Source organism: Silene latifolia, chromosome X (genome assembly GCF_048544455.1).
Source record: "Silene latifolia isolate original U9 population chromosome X, ASM4854445v1, whole genome shotgun sequence".
Lineage (NCBI taxonomy): Eukaryota > Viridiplantae > Streptophyta > Magnoliopsida > Caryophyllales > Caryophyllaceae > Silene > Silene latifolia.
Window position 1 is genome coordinate 89,301,516 of NC_133537.1, and position 20,120 is coordinate 89,321,635.

At 38.1% G+C, this 20,120-nt stretch overlaps 1 non-coding gene across 1 annotated transcript; it reads right to left on the minus strand.

Annotated features, from left to right (window-relative positions):
* Positions 1–11,360: 11,360 nt before the first annotated feature.
* Positions 11,361–11,467, minus strand: LOC141624143 (small nucleolar RNA R71). Its single transcript, XR_012533953.1, has one exon. It is a non-coding gene; the product is annotated as a small nucleolar RNA R71 (small nucleolar RNA).
* Between the last annotated feature and the right edge of the window lie 8,653 nt (positions 11,468–20,120).

A 20,120-nucleotide genomic window follows, 5' to 3' on the forward strand; every position in this document is an offset into this window, starting at 1 on the left:
TGAAGGAGCGGTGTTGCACAGCGTAGACTCTCTGTAGGCACCTTCGTCGCCTTTTAATTTGTAGGATTTGACTTTTGGTCTGCATCTTCTTAGTCGGCTTTGGCACGTTCTCTGTCGGCACCTTTTTGCTCTGTGGCTTCTCTGATGCGGCCACTTTAGCCTTCTTAGTGGGAGCGATTTCTCGGGTACCTCTTCTTTCCCGACATTGTTATTTTCAAAAATTAAAATCAGAAGTTTACAATAACAATATAACAGACAACTATTAAATTGAAAAGGAATGATGGTAGTCAAGTCATTGAAGAAATGACAAATGGAATACGAATAATGGCGGTCGAATAATTTTTTAAAGATCAATTGATTCTGTTTTACTGTAACAATGAGACAATATATCATAAACCCTAATAGTAGTGACTTGCGGTCGAGCAAAGATTTGTAGACACATACTCAGATGCATGAGATGCTTCGACTTCCTTCTGTGCTGTTGGTTTTGATGGCTTCGTGTCGGGACCTTTTTGCTAGGTGTCTTCTCGATCTTTGCTACTTTTGCCTTCTTTCGTCATGGTGATTTCTCGGGCACCTCGCTTTCCGACATTGATTTTCCAAAAATCAAAATCAGAATAAGATTAAAAGTAAATCAATTACAGCTACTACACTGATAGGTAATGATGCTGCTCTTTAAAAGGATAGGAGGTAGTATACGCTGTTACTGTATCAGTGTTACAGTAACATTGTTAATGTATATATGTTGAGAAATATTATAAACTTGGGAAAAGGGACATTTCATGCAAATCACTAACAACTCAACACAACGAAGAGTCATAGGGACATATTGATCCGCATGAGATGTTTCAACGTTTTTCGTTCTTTGGCATTTTGGAAGGCACGTGTCGGGCTTTTTGCTGTTGTCTTTTCCGAAGCTTCCGCTTTAGCCTTCTTCTTGACAAACATATTTCTCGGTTACTAACGTGCCTTTCTTGACATTGTTTATCAAAAAACCAAAACAGAATAACATTAAAACTAAAAAATTACGGCTATTAAAGCGAAACGAGAATGATGGTGGACGAGTCTGACAAAGAATGTGGAATGGAACAAGAATGATAGTATCCTCATAGAATGAGACAGTGTTACAGTATTGTCAAACAATTGTTTTGATATAAAACTACAGTAACACTGTTACAGAAGCAATTGCTGCCCTTGAAAAGGATAGGGGATACACTTTTACTCTGATAGTGTTACAGTAACATTGTTAATGTAGATCTGTTGAGAAATATTATTAATTTCAGGAAAAGGGACATTTCATGCAAATCACTCAAAGCCACGACGAAGAGTTATAGGGACATCTTGATCGGCATGAGATGCTTGACGTTTTTCTGTCTTTGACGGTTTGGAAAGCACGTGTCGGCACTTTTTTGCTTCTTTGTCTTTTCCGATGCTTCCACTTTGGCCTTCTTACGACGTCGATTTTTCAGGTACTACCTCGCTTTCGAGATTGTTTATCAAAAAACCAAAAAGCAGAATAACATTAAAACTAAAACAATTACGGCTATTAAAGGCGAAGAGGAATGATGGTGGACGAGTCTTAGAAAGAATGTGGAATGGAATAAGAATGATAGTATCCTCACAGAATGAGACAGTGTTACAGTATTGTCAAACAATTGTTTTGATATAAAACTACAGAATAACTTTCATTATGAAGCAATTGCTACTCTTTAAAACGATAGGGGATACACTTTTACTATGAGTTTTTTGTAATATTATTCTTGTAGATTTGTTGAAATTTTATTAACTTCAGGAAAATGAACATTCCCTGCAAATCACAAATAACTCAACACGACGAACAAATAAATCAATCGAAAGCGACGGTAATACACATTAATTGCTCATTTATTACAAATCATTAACCCTAATTTTGAAGGGAGAAACTAGAACGCAGAAAATCGATTTACTCTCTTGAGCAAAACATTAGCCTAAATCAATTACAATGACAAGAACATTAACAACAAGAACGTAATAATCTAATTTTTTTTTACTGAAAACTCAATTTCTTTCTTCGATCAATTAATAAACGCTTCAAATCACTATAATCGAGACTAAGAACAACAACAATAACAACAACAACAACAGTAATAACCTAATTTTTTTACTGAAAACTCAATTTCTTTCTTCGATCGATTAATAAACGCTTCAAATCACTATAATCAAGACTAACAACAACAAGAATAACAACAACAACAATAATAACCTAATTTTTCGCGGAAAAATCAATTTCCTGCTTTGAGCAAAATAGGAACCCTAAGTCGATGATTATTTGAAGAAAAAAGAGTATAATCAACACTAAAAACAACAACAATAACAACAACAATAGCAACAACAACAACATGAAGTGGCGAAATAAGTTTAAAAACAATATAATGAAATAGAGCGATTTTATACCTCTTCGTCATCTTCGAAACGATTGTTCTGAGTAAATATAATAATGATCTTCACTTGATTAGTGCGATTTTGCTTGATGTAATAAAATTTACGAAAAAAATTTATGGTTTAGTGAATTAAATGCTAAAGAAAAAGAACGTGAAGCGGTTTGTACAGGAAGATACAGGCGTTTTAGAGAGAGAAAAGGAAGTGAATTTATGATGAATAATGAATGTGTCGTTCTTAATATATCAGCGTGCCTAGTTTTTTTTTTTTTTTAAAAAAAAAATAAACACACGTGTCATAATCAGGACGGTTGGATCAATAAGATCCAACGGTTCTTATTGATATGCTAGACTCATCTAAGATGCTAGACTCATGGGATGCTCACTCTATATATATATATATATATAAATATATATATATATATATATATATATATATATATATATATATATGTGTGTGTGTGTGTGTGTGTGTGTGTGTACTTGGTAAGGTTCATGCTATGAAAGATAACATGAATATACAGGAAATTGCAATAAAAGAAGTTTGAACACATGGACACATGGTATGTTAAACTTCTATTGCAATCGACTAGTGTTTACACACTTACGATATACATCACAGGTTGTAATATGGTATTGACTACCCAGATGTGATGTCGACATTCATCGTTTGAGTTATTATTAACTCACCTTATACTTTGTTACATCCAAACGGGTTGTAGAGACAATTGAACCCCGTTAAAGTGAACATGGATTAAGCATTGTATTCGCCCATAGTTACTTACATGAGGTGACGTCTCGAAGTGACTAGAGTGTGATGCGATTGATGGCAAGTTCAAATGCCATGGAGTCATATGAGAATGACTAGTCGATCACATAGGTAGACTGTTATGAACATTATGTCGGGCCTTATGACCGCTTATAGAGTTCTGGCAAATTTATATAGCCTGGTCGTGGCAAGAGCTACTATAGTATTCTATTGAGTCGATTATTTTGACTAAAGACTGTTCGCCTAAGATGGTGCAGTTTCAGATTAACTTTGATTTGTGTTACTACGACCTTCGTAAATGGGGTCAAATGGGCATATTTTGGGTTATGATGGCTGTGGCTAGTCGAAGGGAATGAGTGCGATATGAATTGTCCACCCCTAGTCAGGGTTATAACGATATCTCAGGGCCACTCGAGGAGTAATGAACTAGAAATGCGTGGCCACGCTCGGAAGATATTTGTGGTAGATAAATCCGGTCAATTAGTTATTCTCCAGATCGAGGAAACCACTCTCGATATGATCACTTGCAAGTACGACCCGAAAGACACCTTGCATTGAGTGGGAGATAGTAATAGGACAAGAGAATTGGTGACGCACACTTGTCGAGGACAAGTGGGAGATTGTTGGAATATGTGTCCTCCGACAATAATGCGATTACAACTGTCGATCATGATGATCACATGTTTAAGTCTCATTTTAAGAATACATGTGGGATGTAATATTTACTGTCAACTGGTCCACACATATCGATAATGATTGGCTGACTAGAGTTTGACATTACTGTCGTGCGACGGTGGTGATCAGTTGATCCCCTTAGGTCATACCTAAAGGGTAACACTCTTAATTGATTATTTAATTAATCGTATGACGATACGGGTTAATTAAATTGCTTAAAATTGACGGACGATTTTTGAAGTAATATTTACGTGTCTCATTGTAATTTGATTAAATTAGATACGGTCTAAGTAATCGAATTGTTTTATTACTTAGATAAAATTATTGTTTACGGAAACAATTAAAACAGAATGAATTGATTAATATAAATACAGAATGTTGTATTTTATGACTCGGGAACCCATTACGGTACAAGTAATTATGAATTACTAGGTTAATTTTATAAGTGACATATTTTATTAATATGTTGATTTTTAATTGTTAAAAATACATTTGATATACCTAATGTCATGAAACATGTTACACGTGACAAATTGACAAAATAATGTGTAAAATGGATTTCCCATTTTACACTATATGTACCGAAATTTAGGGTGTATTAGGATAAATATTGTGTTGATTAATTGAGTGGAAAACATAATCATTTAACCTAATACATAGCCATGCAAACCTAGTTGTTTTTGTGAAGAGCAACTTGATCATGCATTGGCTAATACCACCCCCTTACCCGGTTTTTCATAGAGAAATGACAAAGGGTTTTTCTCTATAATTTGTCTAATATACACTACTTGAATGCTAGTGTATTTTTCATTCCATCATCTAAAAATGTAGAGTTTTTAGAGAGATAAAAATCACTTCTTTTCTCCCTTCTCTTAACCGAAATTAAGAGACCAAAATAAATATTTTTGGGTCAATTTCATTTAAATTAATATTGTTCTATTATTAATAATATTAATTTTATTAAGAGGTTATCTTGGGTATTATTCCTTGGGAGGGATTCTCTACTTGAATCCTTTGTTCATCCATTTTAGGAAGCTCAAGAACAAGTGAGTAGGCGAACTCATTTGTGCCCATTTATCCGATTTCTCATTGTAAGAATGACGATTTCTTCTTTATCCTTATTCTTGTTTGCATGCATACGATCAATATTTAATTTTATGACTAAATTAATTCATCACATATATGAATATGTTGAGTATAATGAGATATAGATTTCTAACATAAGAACCCTTTAAAATGAATTAATATTATTTGGTTACTACTTCTAGTAATGATATAATATTTGAGTTTTATGTGAGTTTTACTTCTTAAGTTTTTCTACAATTATTAGAGAGATTTTAGCAAATTCTCAATATATAATTTTGAATGAATGAATGAATAATAAGAAGAGAAAAACTCTTCTTATTTACTAAAGGTGACCGGTTTTTGGACATGGGAAGAGTGCCCAATGCTTTTTCTATTTTGTCTTCTCAAGAGACTAGGCATGCAAGCCTATGATTAGTAGGTCATCATTATGCCATCCACTAATTAAAAGAGCAAAGCATAATTATCTCCTTATCCTCCCATTTACACGGCACACTTAGGTTAAAAAGGATCCATTTTAAGTTTGTCAAATGTCAATTTATGTAGTGTGACATATTGGACATGTTACTAGACACGTTGTTAAATAATGCATTTTTAACATATTAAAAATCATTATATTAACAAAAAATAAATCACATACAAAAATTAACAAGTAATTCATGATTACAAGTACTTAAAATGGGTCATAGAATTATAAATTACAACAACTTGTATTTATAATAAACCATTCATTCTTATTTTAATTGTTTCATAAACAATAAATAAACCTAAGTAATAAAACAATTGAAATTACTTAGACCGAATCTTATTTAATCGAATTACAATAAGATACGAATTCTTACCCACAAAATCGTTTGTCAATTTTTAAAAAATTAATTAACTTGTATCAGTATACAATTAATTAATTAATCAATTAAGAATGTTTCCCTATAGGTATGACCTTAAGGGATCAACTGATCACCACCGTCACACGACAGTAATGTCAAACTCTAGTCAGCCAATCATTACCGATTAATGTGCATCAGTTGACAATAAAATATTACTTTCCCTCAGCATTCTTAATATAAGATTTAAACATGTGATCGCATTATTGTTGAGGACACATACTCCAACAGTTACATCTCAATTCGACACGGTTTAACGACTAAATGCAGACAACACAAAAGACAGAAAGACACTTCAGACTCAACAAGACGAGGGTAACCGTGTGTGGTGCCTCGGTGCTGACTCGATTTATGGTGTGACGGTGTTGACCGGACTTTGACTTGCATTCAACGTAGGGGCATGATGCCATTGAATATGTCTCTAGGTGAGACGACTCATAAGTAAAGACCCATAAGTATGTTTGCTTTAACTCGATAGACACGAGACGGAATTGGAATGGTGGACTGAATCTTTCGAAAATAGAAATTTTCAAAAAGATTCATTTGTCACTTTATGGACGGCTGCCGAAGAGTCGGGATCTTCAAAAGTCGACCGGTTGAAAAGTGGTCCTAAGTTTGTTTTCAAAAGACGGTTTGAGTTTGAGTTGCGGGGGCTATAAAAATAATGTACTGTTTCTAAAGACGACCTTGACTCCAAAATTGTGTGTTTTGAAAATCGAGTGGGTTACACACCAAGCGTTCAAACTCCGATTTTCGTGAGGGTTACCAATCCAAACAAAATGTGTAAGGAGGGTGCCCTAGCCTCGTGCACGAAGGACATGAAAGCCCTTTGACGAAACAGAAACGTGTAATGTCAACAATGTGCTTGACTCAATTGGGATTCGAAACGCGAGGATGAGAAAAACTCACGCCGATGGCACGAGCCAATTGGTTGATAAAGGTTAGGTTCTGGGCCCGGACAAGGAACTCCACTTATGATCGTAATATCAATTAATGCATTCCAGCCAAGACCTCGTTCGAGTCTCACCAACTAGGGATCACAAAGACGCAAGTGTCCTAGTTCTCCCCAGCGGAGTCGCCAATCTGTGGACATGGGCCACCTGCGACGCCCAGCCGACTGTAGACATAGCAGCGGTCTTGAAAGCCACGCTTGGTGGCATAAAAATGCTTTTGACCGGATCGCTTTTGATCGGTCGATTTCGTCTCGGCAAAGGTCTCGAAATGATACAAGAGATATTCGGAATCGCCACCATGCATTTGTGGGAGGCTTGGAACCCGTTCGAATACACTTTATACCTAGGTCAACCAAGGCAAAAAGCGGTGTTTGACTTAGGTACTAAAGATAAGGAGTCACCCCTCTTTAACATTCGATCTCTAGAGTGACTCTCGTTCGCCCTGGATAAGGTCATCCACTATCCAAAGTTTCTGAGTAAGAGGTGAAGGTACGTATTGGGAAGCCCTTTAATCGGACACTCAATCCCGCCCGCGGTAGCGGCCTCTACTGATCGATCTTGGTCGGTTGAATGCAAAAATTGATAAAATGGGTAAATGCATGAATGCGCATCCACAAGTTTGAACCTAACATGTGAGGTTTCTATGTCGGTTGTTTATCCAAATATCAAGTAAATTGATGTCAAGTTGGATTTAGTGTTGATTTGTAGTCAAGACGAAAATTAATCATCCATTTACCGAGTCAGGTTAATGGTGCATTACGTGATCCATTTGTCTTAGAAAGGCATTTTGCAAATACAAAGTAAAAGGGCAGGCTTGCCATCTGAACCGTCCTATATTCGGGTTAACCGAAGTCGAGATCGTCTTAGGCAAGTGCTGGAAATGAAGCAGGACCTGCATCAGGCAGCCTATTGAGGCGCGAGCCATCAGGCGATGCAAAGGGACCTGACCTGATTTGAAAACTGCAAAACAGTTGGCCTGTTTAGGCGCGAGACAGTAGACGATCCAAGGGATGTCTTCTGACTGTTGAAAATGTTTGTAAAATGATTTGTAAGAGGGTATTTGAACCCGTCTTTGTTTGAAAAGGGTCGTTTAGACCGCTTTTGTGTTGGTATAAGGAATGGGACTTGAATAATTATCATTATATTGACGATTTTCGATGTCGGGTTCGGTTTTGCAAGCTTGACATGAATACTTTTGAAAAATGTTGATTATGAACTAATTATATTAAGTTCACTTGTTTGTAATTAGTTAATGTTTATCATCGTACTCGGATTTAAGACGACATGGTATGTGGAACCCAGGATGACTATGCATGTATGACCAATGAGATTGTTTTTGAAATGTAAAGAAATGAATAAAAGGTTTTAAAATACCTTTTAAAATGTAATTAACCAAATATTATCACCGAAACACGGATTAAACCGTCATGGCATGAAGTACCAAGTGTGAAAATGATTTATGGTTATATAGTTTATCATAAAAATGATTTGAAATGGTAAAAACCGGTTGTAAAATGAAATGGAAAATGGAAAGAATGAACTCAAACACGTTTGAGTTCTTACCTGGACACCCCATTGTGGCGCGAGGTACCTAGTGGTGACTAGGGCCTTCTATTTCCGGTCAAAACTCGGTTTTGGCTCATTCGATCCGTATTTTGGACCATGTTATGCAAGTTTTAGCATGTTAAGGTCATAAAAATAGATAAAAAGACATATGAAAGAAGAGGATTAATACACCATCATACTTACATGCTAGGTTTGAGACGAGAAATCGACGGAAGTGTAACCACTTGTTAGGTCGGAAAACTCGGTTTAAAACCGTTTTAGAAATGTAAAGAGTGTTTTGTTTAGTTTTGTGATTGTGTAGTTGGTCGAAGTGGTCGATCAAGTGATTTAGTGCACGATGACGGTACCAAACAATGTGTAAGGCTTGTATTTTCGATCGGTAGGTCCAAAACATATGTCGGTTTGTGACTTAAGGAGTCGAGTCTAGACTTTTAAGTGAGAAATGAGGGGGCGGACACTCGCGTACCTTCACATGGTGGCATTTGAGGGATATTTATAGAGGATTGAGTGGTTGTGTGCGTTTTGAGCGATGTGGCCGCATGGGCTATGATGTGACCATAATTAGCGCATATTTAGCCCCCGAATTAGCCTTGTTCCCATGCTTTTTAGTGCATTTTTGGGTCATTTATTATCTTTAGTTCTTTGTTTTGCATATTCTTTGAGATTTTGATCCCTTGGTAGGAAAGGAGTAAGAATCTTGCATTTTCATGGCAAAACAAGACTAAATTGATCGAATTCAATGATCAAGCATCAAGGAGAGACAAGATTAGAAGGCCTTTGTACATATGGTAGTAGATGAGCAATGTTGAGAAAGGATCCTTGAGTCCCCAAGGAAATCCCCAAGGAATTTATGAAAAAAAGGGAAGAAAAGAAGAAGAAGCCTTGCTGAGGCACAATCCGTGCGGATTGTCTACAATCCGGCCGTCCTTCACCCGCACAATCCGTGCGGTTATCCACCAAGACGCCCGGGTTCCATCACCACAATCCGCCCGGATTCTCTTGAATCCGCTCGGATTCTATCGCCAGAATCCGCCCGTCCCGACCCTAATCCGCCCGGATTCCTCTACAGCGCGATTTCCTCTTCTCCAAGCTACGAAGAAAGAAGCCTTTCCTTCGGAAAATACCGGCTCCTCCATGCTCAATCTAAAAAGTGTAATTACTAGTTTAGCCCTTAGTTAACCCTAATGCATCCCCCTAATTTCCACTATAAATACCCCATTAGTCTAATTAGAAGAGGATGTTCTTCTTATCAACAATTAGAGTAGTTAATATCAATCAAATCTCTCTTTAGTTTTGTAATCAACAATTAACCAAGTTCTAATACAAGTTTTATTTCCTTAATCTCTCTTTTGTTCATCCATTATTTTGGGTAATTGAAGATTATTTGGGTTATTATTGGGATATTGACAACCTCTCAATCAAGCATTCAAGTACTTCTTTTATCTTTGCTTTATTATTGGAATCATTAGTAGGTATAATTCTCTTAATCCCTTTTTAATTATTGTTAATTACTTTCATTTATTCATCATGTTTCATTTTGTTGGTATGATTGACAACCTTGCTTAGATGATCAACATGATAATGAGTGAGTAGTCTCTTAGCTAGGGTTAATGGGTGATTAGGGGAAACCAACATGGGGAATGATTCATGCTTAAATTAATATGCTTTCATGTTTTATTTGCTTGCTTTTTTTGATCTCAACTCATGCACATGTTATATTTGATGAAATGCTAAGCCTATGAATCCTTGCATTTACTACCATCTCCTATCTTTTCAATGAGACTTGTAAGACATAACCCAACTCGAGTCTCATTAGACCATGCATGTTGTTGAGTAGGGAAGATTAAGTCGACTTGTAGGTGTTGTACAATCTAATCGATTCGGCTCCGGGACCCAAACTTTCCTAGGATCGTAAGATATAACCCAACTTAATCCATCACAACAATAATTGCTTGCTTATAATTTGAGAACATGTTTGTATGATCAATTCCCATGATTCCCCTATGATCCCATGACACCCTAGTGCTTTTTAATCAATTGTTTACACCCCTTTTAATTCATCTTGCTAGTTTATTTTCATTGCTATTTTAGTTAGTAACCTTCTACATCAACCCAATTTGTGACACCCCCAAGACACCACTAGTTTCAATAGAAATCTCATTTCAATACCCGTCCCTTGGGATCCGACCTTTACTTGCCTCTTTACTAATTGTAGAGTTGTTTGTGAAGCTATAAATTGTGTTTGATTCGGACGTGACCCAACGACCACACCTTTAATTGTGAACACGAAACGGACCGATCAAAAATAGCGCCGTTGCCGGGGACGGTGTTTGTTTGATTTAGATTTCCTTTTTATTGTTATTAGTTGTGTCTTTCTTCGCCTTGGGGAAGTAAAACTCTTCAAGGTTTGTTCTAATTGTTTTCGAGTTGTTTGATATTTTGCATGTCTAGAAGGTCACAAGGTGATTTGTTACCTTTTGACCGTGAAATCGAAAGAACCTTGACGAACAATAGGAGACTTGTTAGGAGGAATTTAAGAGGTATTAGTGAAGTTGTTCAACCAACTATTGAGTTCGCCAACCCTTTCGCAATAGAAGGAGAGGAGAACCCATTAAACAATACCCCACAAAATCAACCTACAATGCCTAAATTCTCATCACACTCCGTACCCACCGAGGAGAACCTACCAAATGGTACTCCTACACCGCAACATCTAACCGGAAATTTTATTGCCAAATCCGCCTTCATCCAATTAGTTGAAAGGAGCCAATTTGGGAGGATGCCTAGTGAAGACCCTCATTCTCATATGGAAACCATTTGCGACTATTGTGATGCAATCTCTCAAACGGGTGTGACTCAAGACCGAATTAGATGGGTCTTATTTCCTTTTTCTCTAATCGGCACCGCGAAGCAATGGTTGAAGGGCCTTGACAAGGCCACCCTCGGAATAGATTCTTGAAAGAAGTTGGCTCTAGCTTTCTACAAAAAATTCTACCCACCGGAAAAGACTAACATGCTAAAAGCTCAAATTACGGGTTTTAAGCAAAGGGATGAAGAATCTTTGTATGAAGCTTGGGAGCGGTTCAAGGGAATTTGTCGCTCATGTCCTCACCATGGACTTAGCGAATGGTTTTTGGTACAACAATTTTGGAATGGTCTATATGAGGATTCAAGGAACATTCTCAACATGGGATCAAATGGAATGTTCACCGAAGTTGATGACAATCAAACATGGAACAAGATTGAGGAAATGGCGGTCCATAACTCACAATATAGTAGACCTCGCAAGGCTACTAGAGGAGGAAAGCATGAAGTGAACTCCGTTACTCAATTGGGTGCTCAACTTAGTGCTCATATTGACACAATCAATTTGAAGTTTGAAAAAGCTATGGCTAGACTTGAAGAAGTCTCAAAATCACCAAAGCATCATGTTAATGCCATGACGGCATCCTCATCAATCCCAAGTGGGATATGTGAGAATTGTGGAACTTTGGGACATGACCAAAATGAATGTAGGGGAACAAATGAACAAGTGAATGCTTTCCAAGCATACAAGAGTGGTACCCCTTATTCCAACTATTACAATGAAAACACCAAATTCCATCCAAATCTCTCATACAAAAGCCAAAATATTCAAAACCCTCAAACAACATACACTCCACCACCCATGAGAAACCAAAATCAAAGACCCTTTTACAATCAAAACCAAGGTTACCAAAATCAAAATCCATACAATCACCAAAATGACCAAGGTTTTGATGTCCAAAAAGCGGTCCTCCAAATGCAAAAGAATCAACAAGAATTTTTCACTCAAATGCAAAAAGATAGCCAAGCAAAGGAAACCACCATCAACAACATCCTAGCTCACACCAAGATGTTGGAAACACAATTGACTCAACTAGCATCTTCAAGCTCACAAAGACAAAAGGGGCAATTACCACCTCAAGTAATCCCCCTAGACATGAAACGGTTAGTGCCATTCACTTGAGAAGTGGTACAAGGTATGAAGCGCCAAGGAAGCAAGTTGAGGATGAAGTTGTGGAAGCTAGTGAAAAGGAAGAAATTGTGCAAAACTCCAAAGATGGAGAATCATCAAAAGAAGAAAGTTCAAAGACAAATGAAGACAAGGTCAAGGAGTAGGAGCCCATTGTGATTAGACTTCCTTTTCCAAGTCGTCAAGCCAAGCCCAAATTTGATGATCAACTTGGAAAGTTCATGGAAATTGTGAAGAATTTGGAAGTCTCAATTCCTTTCACGGAATTAATCAATCACGTGCCGGCCTATGCGAAGTACATGAAAGATATCCTCACAAAGAAGAAGTCGATCCGGAAGCTTAAGACTATCGCCTTCACTAAGGTGAGTAGTGCAATACTTCAAGGGAGTTCACCTCCAAAGCTAAAGGATCCGGGAAGCTTCTCAATACCGTGTACCATTGGCGACACAACGATCAACAAAGCCTTATGTGATCTAGGGGCTAGTGTGAGTGTCATGCCGTACTCGGTGAGTAAAAGGTTGGGGATGGGAGAGCTTAAATGCACCAACATCACACTCCAAATGGCCGATAGATCGACGAAGACACCATTAGGGATATGGGAAGATGTCGCCGTACGAATTGGGAAGTTTTTCATCCCGGTGGACTTTGTCATTGTTGATATGGAGGAAGATTCCAACATTCCAGACATTCTAGGAAGACCTTTCCTACACACCGCGGGTGCGGTGATTGATGTGAAACATGGTGAGCTCACTCTAGAAGTGGGAGATGAAAGCATAACCTTTAATCTTAACAAGACTATGAGAGCTCCTCGTTTGCATGAACCATGTTTCATGATTGATCATTATAGCCGAAAGGATGAAAGGAAGAAATCGGAACTCCAATGGAAGAAAAAAATTGAAGATGCTCCATTCAAAGAGCAAGTGAATTGTGACAAGGAGAGCTTGCAAAGCTCATCAAAATCAACCAAAGAAGAAGAGAATGGCCTCATTGGCCAAGAGAAGAATTTGGGAGAGTTGTCTCCATCAAATCAAGAGATTTTTAATGATCAACTTAATGAAGTTTGTGGTCTTTGGGACGACGAATTTGAAGGGATTTTTAATCCCTACATTGGTAATGCCATTGATCAAGACCGACAACAAGGGCCAAGGTCTATTGAAGACCTCTACCATGATAATGAACAAGCTTTTGATCACTTTTTCAAGGTGTTGAGCAACATCAACAACACCTTGAACATGCCCCCTTGACATCTCATCAAGAATGAGAGTTTGGTGGAGTCCTCCCTAAACCACCATTTGTAAATATTTCTAACTCCCTAACTAGCATTTCAATTCTTGTATTTCATTTTTGTCATCTTTGGATTTTTATTTGCTTTGATCAAGATATTTGTCATGTTTGAGAGAAGTGAGGGAGGGACTAACAATCTCAATTGATGTGTAGTGCTTTCGCTTAGTGTGGGGATGGCAATTGCCTAGGCTATCCATGCCTTAGTAGTGCCCCCACAATGAAGAACACAAGATTTGAAGAAGAATAGAAGGTTGATAAGGGATATGCATTATACACGGATGGAACTGAATCCGGGTACACAGGGGTAGAATCCGAGCGGATTCAAGAGAATCCGCCCGTCTTCATGCAATCCGAGCGTACTGGGTTGAAGACGCACGTCCCTATAAGCTGAAATTTTGAAAGATTTTTTACTGTAAGAGAATCCGGGCGTCTTGAACAGCAATTCACCCGTCTCCGCAAATCCGTCCGTCCTGGAAAGAAGACGCCCGTCTTCTCTGCTGAGGAAAACAAGAAAAATTTCCTGGACTCAAATCCGTCCGTCTTCTGAAGAATCCGCCCGTCCCGTATCAAGCAAATCCGAGCGTCTTCTCTTGAATACGCCCGCCTTTAGGCGAGTTTTATCAAACCCAGAAAGTGCAGAATCTGCCCGTATTGGGCAGAAACCGCACGGATTGCCCATGCAGTTCGAATTTTTCGGTCTTTATAAAATCCCTCCCACCTTCATTAATTCATTCATTCATAACACTACTTCAAAACATCAAAACCCTCATCCTCTCCATCACAAAAACAAAATCCCTCAACAACATTCACCAAAATCAAATTAAATCATCCTTCTAACAACAAATCAATCACTCCTTTTTCAATAAAAATCAAAACCAAGAGCAAATTCTTCAACTTTTGAGTCGATTTTTGAATTCATAAAGGCAAAGCCTTTCACCTTTAAATCGATTTGGGTACACTACAAATTGAAGATTTTTCATTCTTTTCTTGGTTAGTTCATCAATGGCAAGGACTAAGGGAGCAACAAAGGCAACAAAGGCAACAAAGACAACAAAGGCACCAAAGACACTTTCACAAAGGCAAAAGGCTCTTCAAGCAAAGAAAGCATTGGCTATGGTGGTAGCAACACCAAACTTGGAAGTGCAACAACAACAGCAACCTTCTATGGGAGCAACAACATCTTCTACTCCGGAAATCGATCAACTTTTGCATTATCCGGAGGTAACTTTTATTTCCAAAACCCATAGAGATACTTTTGCCAAGTTTGCTAGGAAATCACTTCAATCCACAAAATTTATTTGTGAAGACACCTTGGGAAAGTTGGGTGTCCTTGAGCAAACTAGAGCTTTATTCAAAGCCATGGGGTTAGAGAAATTGTTTGAATTAAAATAATTGACATACCCCTCCCTTACCTTGGAGTTTTTGAGTTCTTTGAAAGTCACCAAAGTTGAGAGTAGGGAGAATCTCGAGTTTCGTCTAGCTAATGTTAGTAGACGCATTTCCTTTAGAGAATTGGGTGAAATTTTGGGTCTTAGTGATGAACCGAGTTATTTTAAGAACTATGGAAAGTATGACCCCGACCCTCTTTGGGAGGCAATTTCCGGGAGGAAATTTGAGGACTTTCATGTGAGTCGTGCTCTTTTAGTCCACCATCCGGGCATAAGAGTATGGCACAAGGTCATAGGAAACACCATTATTGCAAGGAAAGATACCAACCATTTCACAAAACTTGATTTTATTCTTCTTGAATCGGCTTTGAACATTGGAAGAGTACACACCAAGCCTTTCCACTCTTTGAGGCTTTTTGTAGATAGATGGCTCAACATTGATTGTGGGAAGAAGGGCACTACCGTTATTGTCAATGGCGGCCTAGTCACTATCCTAGCTAAGTACTTTGATCCTAACTTCAATAAGGATAACAAGTATAAAGCAAAGGAGGGTGGTCATCTTGTTGATTTGCATACTATGATACACAAGTACAAGTGGGTTGCCCATAACCCTCTTGATACCAAGTAAGGATGGCTCACTAGTGAAGCTAGATCGTTCATCTTGCCTTCAAAGATTTGTCATCTAAGCGTCCACCGGACCAATTATCTACTTCCCCTTTCTAAAGAGGCCGAGTATATTATTCAACAACAAAAGGGTGAACTTGAAATGCCCTCCTCTTCCATTGTCATACCACCTTACCCCTTTGAGTATCAAGAGTTCAAGCCGGAAGGAGTTGAAGCTAGAAATGATTATTTGACTCTTCTCATGCAAGCAATGCATAAGCAAGCCTTTGAGGACCGGAAAAATGCTTACTTGGCTCAATATCCACCCCTCATACACTTAGCTAGGCAAGGACTACTTGACCCATCATGTCCTTTGCCTAGTTCGGCGGATAGAGAAGTCCTATTTCCGGGTGCATCTAGGGTCGTTTCGGGTGACAATGAGGTTGTTGGTAATGAAGAAGTTGATGATAACATTGATGAGGAAGCAAGTGAAGAAGGAGAAAAGGATGATGAGCAAGATGAAGAAGCAAATGAAGAGGGAAGTGGCATTGAGACCACTTCTAATGAGGAAAGTGATAATGGTGATAATATGATGGAAGATTAGCATGCCTTGGAGGCTCCTACCCTCTCATGGTTTGTCTATTTCTCTCTTTGTTTTAATTATTTTCTTGATCATTGTTGGAGTAGTCCTAGCACCATAGAGGACTCACACCTCGATACCATTGAGGTGTTCTCTTTTTATTGTTCCCATTTTCAAAATCCAAAATGACAAATTAGTTTCATGCATTGCATAGTGTGTGCATGAACTACACCCATCCTTGGACATTAGCAATAGTGTCTAACTCGGTTTGGGGAAGTTAATGCATACACAACGGGAGGTAATCTAAATTATCCTCTCCGTCATAACAAAAACCATGCATCATGTAGTGTAGCTTAGTATAGATTGCATTTAGTATAGAAATCATGCATCATCTTTGCATAATTTCCATCATTTTGGCCATTGAGGACAATGCCCATAATAGTGTGGGGATGGGAATTCTAACATTTAACTCTTATTCAAAAAATTCAAAAAAATTGAAAAAGTTCGAAAATCATAAAAATTTGAAAATTGAAAAACCCAAAAACATGTTTATTTCCCTTTGCAGTCTTGTGTATATATTGTTTTGTATATATTGTGTTTGTTCTATCCTTGTTCACATTGATTGACTACGCCACATCCGAGACATGAGGATAATGAAGACCGCATGGTATGATCTTTCCAATCTCCTTTTTCCTCTTTATGTTAATGACTATGTGGCTTTATTTTGATTGATGCGGTATAACAATGTGAATTTAGGACTTGCATGTAGTTTATATGTCATATTAGTTGATAGAAGCACTTGCATTAAGATGTTTATATTAGTTGCATCATGGCATGTAGTTGCATGTTAGAAATGTTTTGAAAAATGCCCAATTAGGAACTTTGACAAGAGCAACTAAGCCATTACAAATACTTGTTCAACTTAAGACTTTGTCTACTAGAATGGTTGTAGAACACCCTAGATAGTGTCATACTAGTGTCTTTTGACCCATGACCCAAGGCCTAGTCAAGGGTTTGCATGTGAGTCACCTATCCAACCCCGTGATGCGATGTGGACTTGGTTAACTTGTCTAGGTGACCTTGATTGACCTTGTGGTAAGGCAACCCAAAAATATTTTCTATCAATAAGCTTGAAGTGTTCATTTCAAAGAATTTTGTCATGTGGAAGTAATTTAATGCCAAGGAAACCTCAAATGTTATGAATTGTTGAATGTTGAGAAATTTAAGTTGTTTTGATGGAGGCGTACCACTTCGATGTGATTTGGTGCGGGATCCATTGAATTGGGCCCCCACACGGTTGTGAATTCTGCCGCCCAGAGACAGAGTGACTATCACCCCGAAAAGCTATTGTCTAGAGGTTAACCGGTTGCCTAATAAGCTATTGGCGAAAGCAAAGGACACTAGCCCGGAAGGGACAAACCCCATCTTAAATTTTTGAATTGTGAAAGTGAAATGAGGACATTTTTTAATACTAGTCATATCCACCCATTGTGTATAAAGATTTGAGCATTTCATTCCCAAAAAGCCTTTTTGTCAAGCCACTTGGTCGAGCTTGGGACGATCCTTGACCTTTACTTTTGTAGAGAATTCGAGACTTGTCATGTCATATGCTACTAGCATCATAGGGATCATCATTCCACCACCATCCGATCGCTCTTGACGAAAGCATTTGGAAATTGAGGACGAGAGTAGTCTAGTTTAACACCATTTGGAGGTGATTTAGTGCCATCCTCTTAGCCTTAGTAATTTGTTGAACTAGTATTTGTGAAGGATTACATGCTCTTTAATTTTTTCCTCTTTAGTGCCTCCGCCACCTGATGAGGAAGTGGCTATTCTTTTGTAGATGCATCCATTATGTGATTTTGTGTGCTTAATGTTTGGATGTGTCGCCATTTTGGCAAGACCCACCTTGCCTTGCAAGAAGGCATCCTACCGCATGGTTGTCTTGTTGTGAGTTGAAGGGGCGGAGTGAGACCCGCTAATTGTCTCATATCGGATATGCTATTAGGTTAGTTTAAATAATGGTCCTAGTCTTTGTCACCTCTTTACTCGGGACGAGCAAAGGTTCGGTTTGGGGATATTTGATGTGACCATAATTAGCGCATATTTAGCCCCCGAATTAGCCTTGTTCCCATGCTTTTTAGTGCATTTTTGGGTCATTTATTATCTTTAGTTCTTTGTTTTGCATATTCTTTGAGATTTTGATCCCTTGGTAGGAAAGGAGTAAGAATCTTGCATTTTCATGGCAAAACAAGACTAAATTGATCGAATTCAATGGCCAAGCATCAAGGAGAGACAAGATTAGAAGGCCTTTGTACATATGGTAGTAGATGAGCAATGTTGAGAAAGGATCCTTGAGTCCCCAAGGAATTTATGAAGAAAAGGGAAGAAAAGAAGAAGAAGCCTTGCTGAGGCACAATCCGTGCGGATTGTCTACAATCCGGCCGTCCTTCACCCGTACAATCCGTGCGGTTTTCCACCAAGACGCCCGGGTTCCATCACCACAATCCGCCCGGATTCTCTTGAATCCGCTCAGATTCTATCGCCAGAATCCGCCCGTCCCGACCCTAATCTGCCCGGATTCCTCTACAGCGCGATTTCCTCTTCTTCAAGCTACGAAGAAAAAAGCCCTTCCTTCGGAAAATACCGGCTCCTCCCTGCTCAATCTAAAAAGTGTAATTACTAGTTTAGCCCTTAGTTAACCCTAATGCATCCCTCTAATTTCCACTATAAATACCCCATTAGTCTAATTAGAAGAGGATGTTCTTCTTATCAACAATTAGAGTAGTTAATATCAATCAAATCTCTCTTTAGTTTTGTAATCAACAATTAATCAAGTTCTAATACAAGTTTTATTTCCTTAATCTCTCTTTTGTTCATCCTTTATTTTGGGTAATTGAAGATTATTTGGGTTATTATTGGGAGATTGACAACCTCTCAATCAAGCATTCAAGTACTTCTTTTATCTTTGCTTTATTATTGGAATCATTAGTAGGTATAATTCTCTTAATCCCTTTTTAATTATTGTTAATTACTTTCATTTATTCATCATGTTTCATTTTGTTGGTATGATTGACAACCTTGCTAGCATGATCAACATGATAATGAGTGAGTAGTCTCTTAGCTAGGGTTAATGGGTGATTAGGGGAAACCAATATGGGGAATGATTCATGCTTAAATTAATATGCTTTCATGTTTTATTTGTTTGCTTGTTTTGATCTCAACTCATGCACATGTTATATTTGATGAAATGCTAAGCCTATGAATCCTTGCATTTACTACCATCTCCTATCTTTTCAATGAGACTTGTAAGACATAACCCAACTCGAGTCTCATTAGACCATGCATGTTGTTGAGTAGGGAAGATTAAGTCGACTTGCAGGTGTTGTACAATCTAATCGATTCGGCTTTGGGACCCAAACTTTCCTAGGATCGTAAGATATAACCCAACTCAATCCATCACAACAATAATTGCTTGCTTATAATTTGAGAACATGTTTGTATGATCAATTCCCATGATTCCCCTATGATCCCATGACACCCTAGTGCTTTTTAATCAATTGTTTACACCCCTTTTAATTCATCTTGCTAGTTTATTTTCATTGCTATTTTAGTTAGTAACCTTCTACATCAACCCAATTTGTGACACCCCCAAGACACCACTAGTTTCAATAGAAATCTCATTTCAATACCCGTCCCTTGGGATCCGACCTTTACTTGCCTCTTTACTAATTGTAGAGTTGTTTGTGAAGCTATAAATTGTGTTTTGATTCGGACGTGACCCAACGACCACACCTTTAATTGTGAACACGAAACGGACCGATCAGGCTACTCGAAGAGGCGCAAGCCATTTCGCGGGTCTTCGAGCTGTCTTGTCATTTTCACGCATTTGAAATCATGATTTGTTCTATCCTAGGTTTTGGA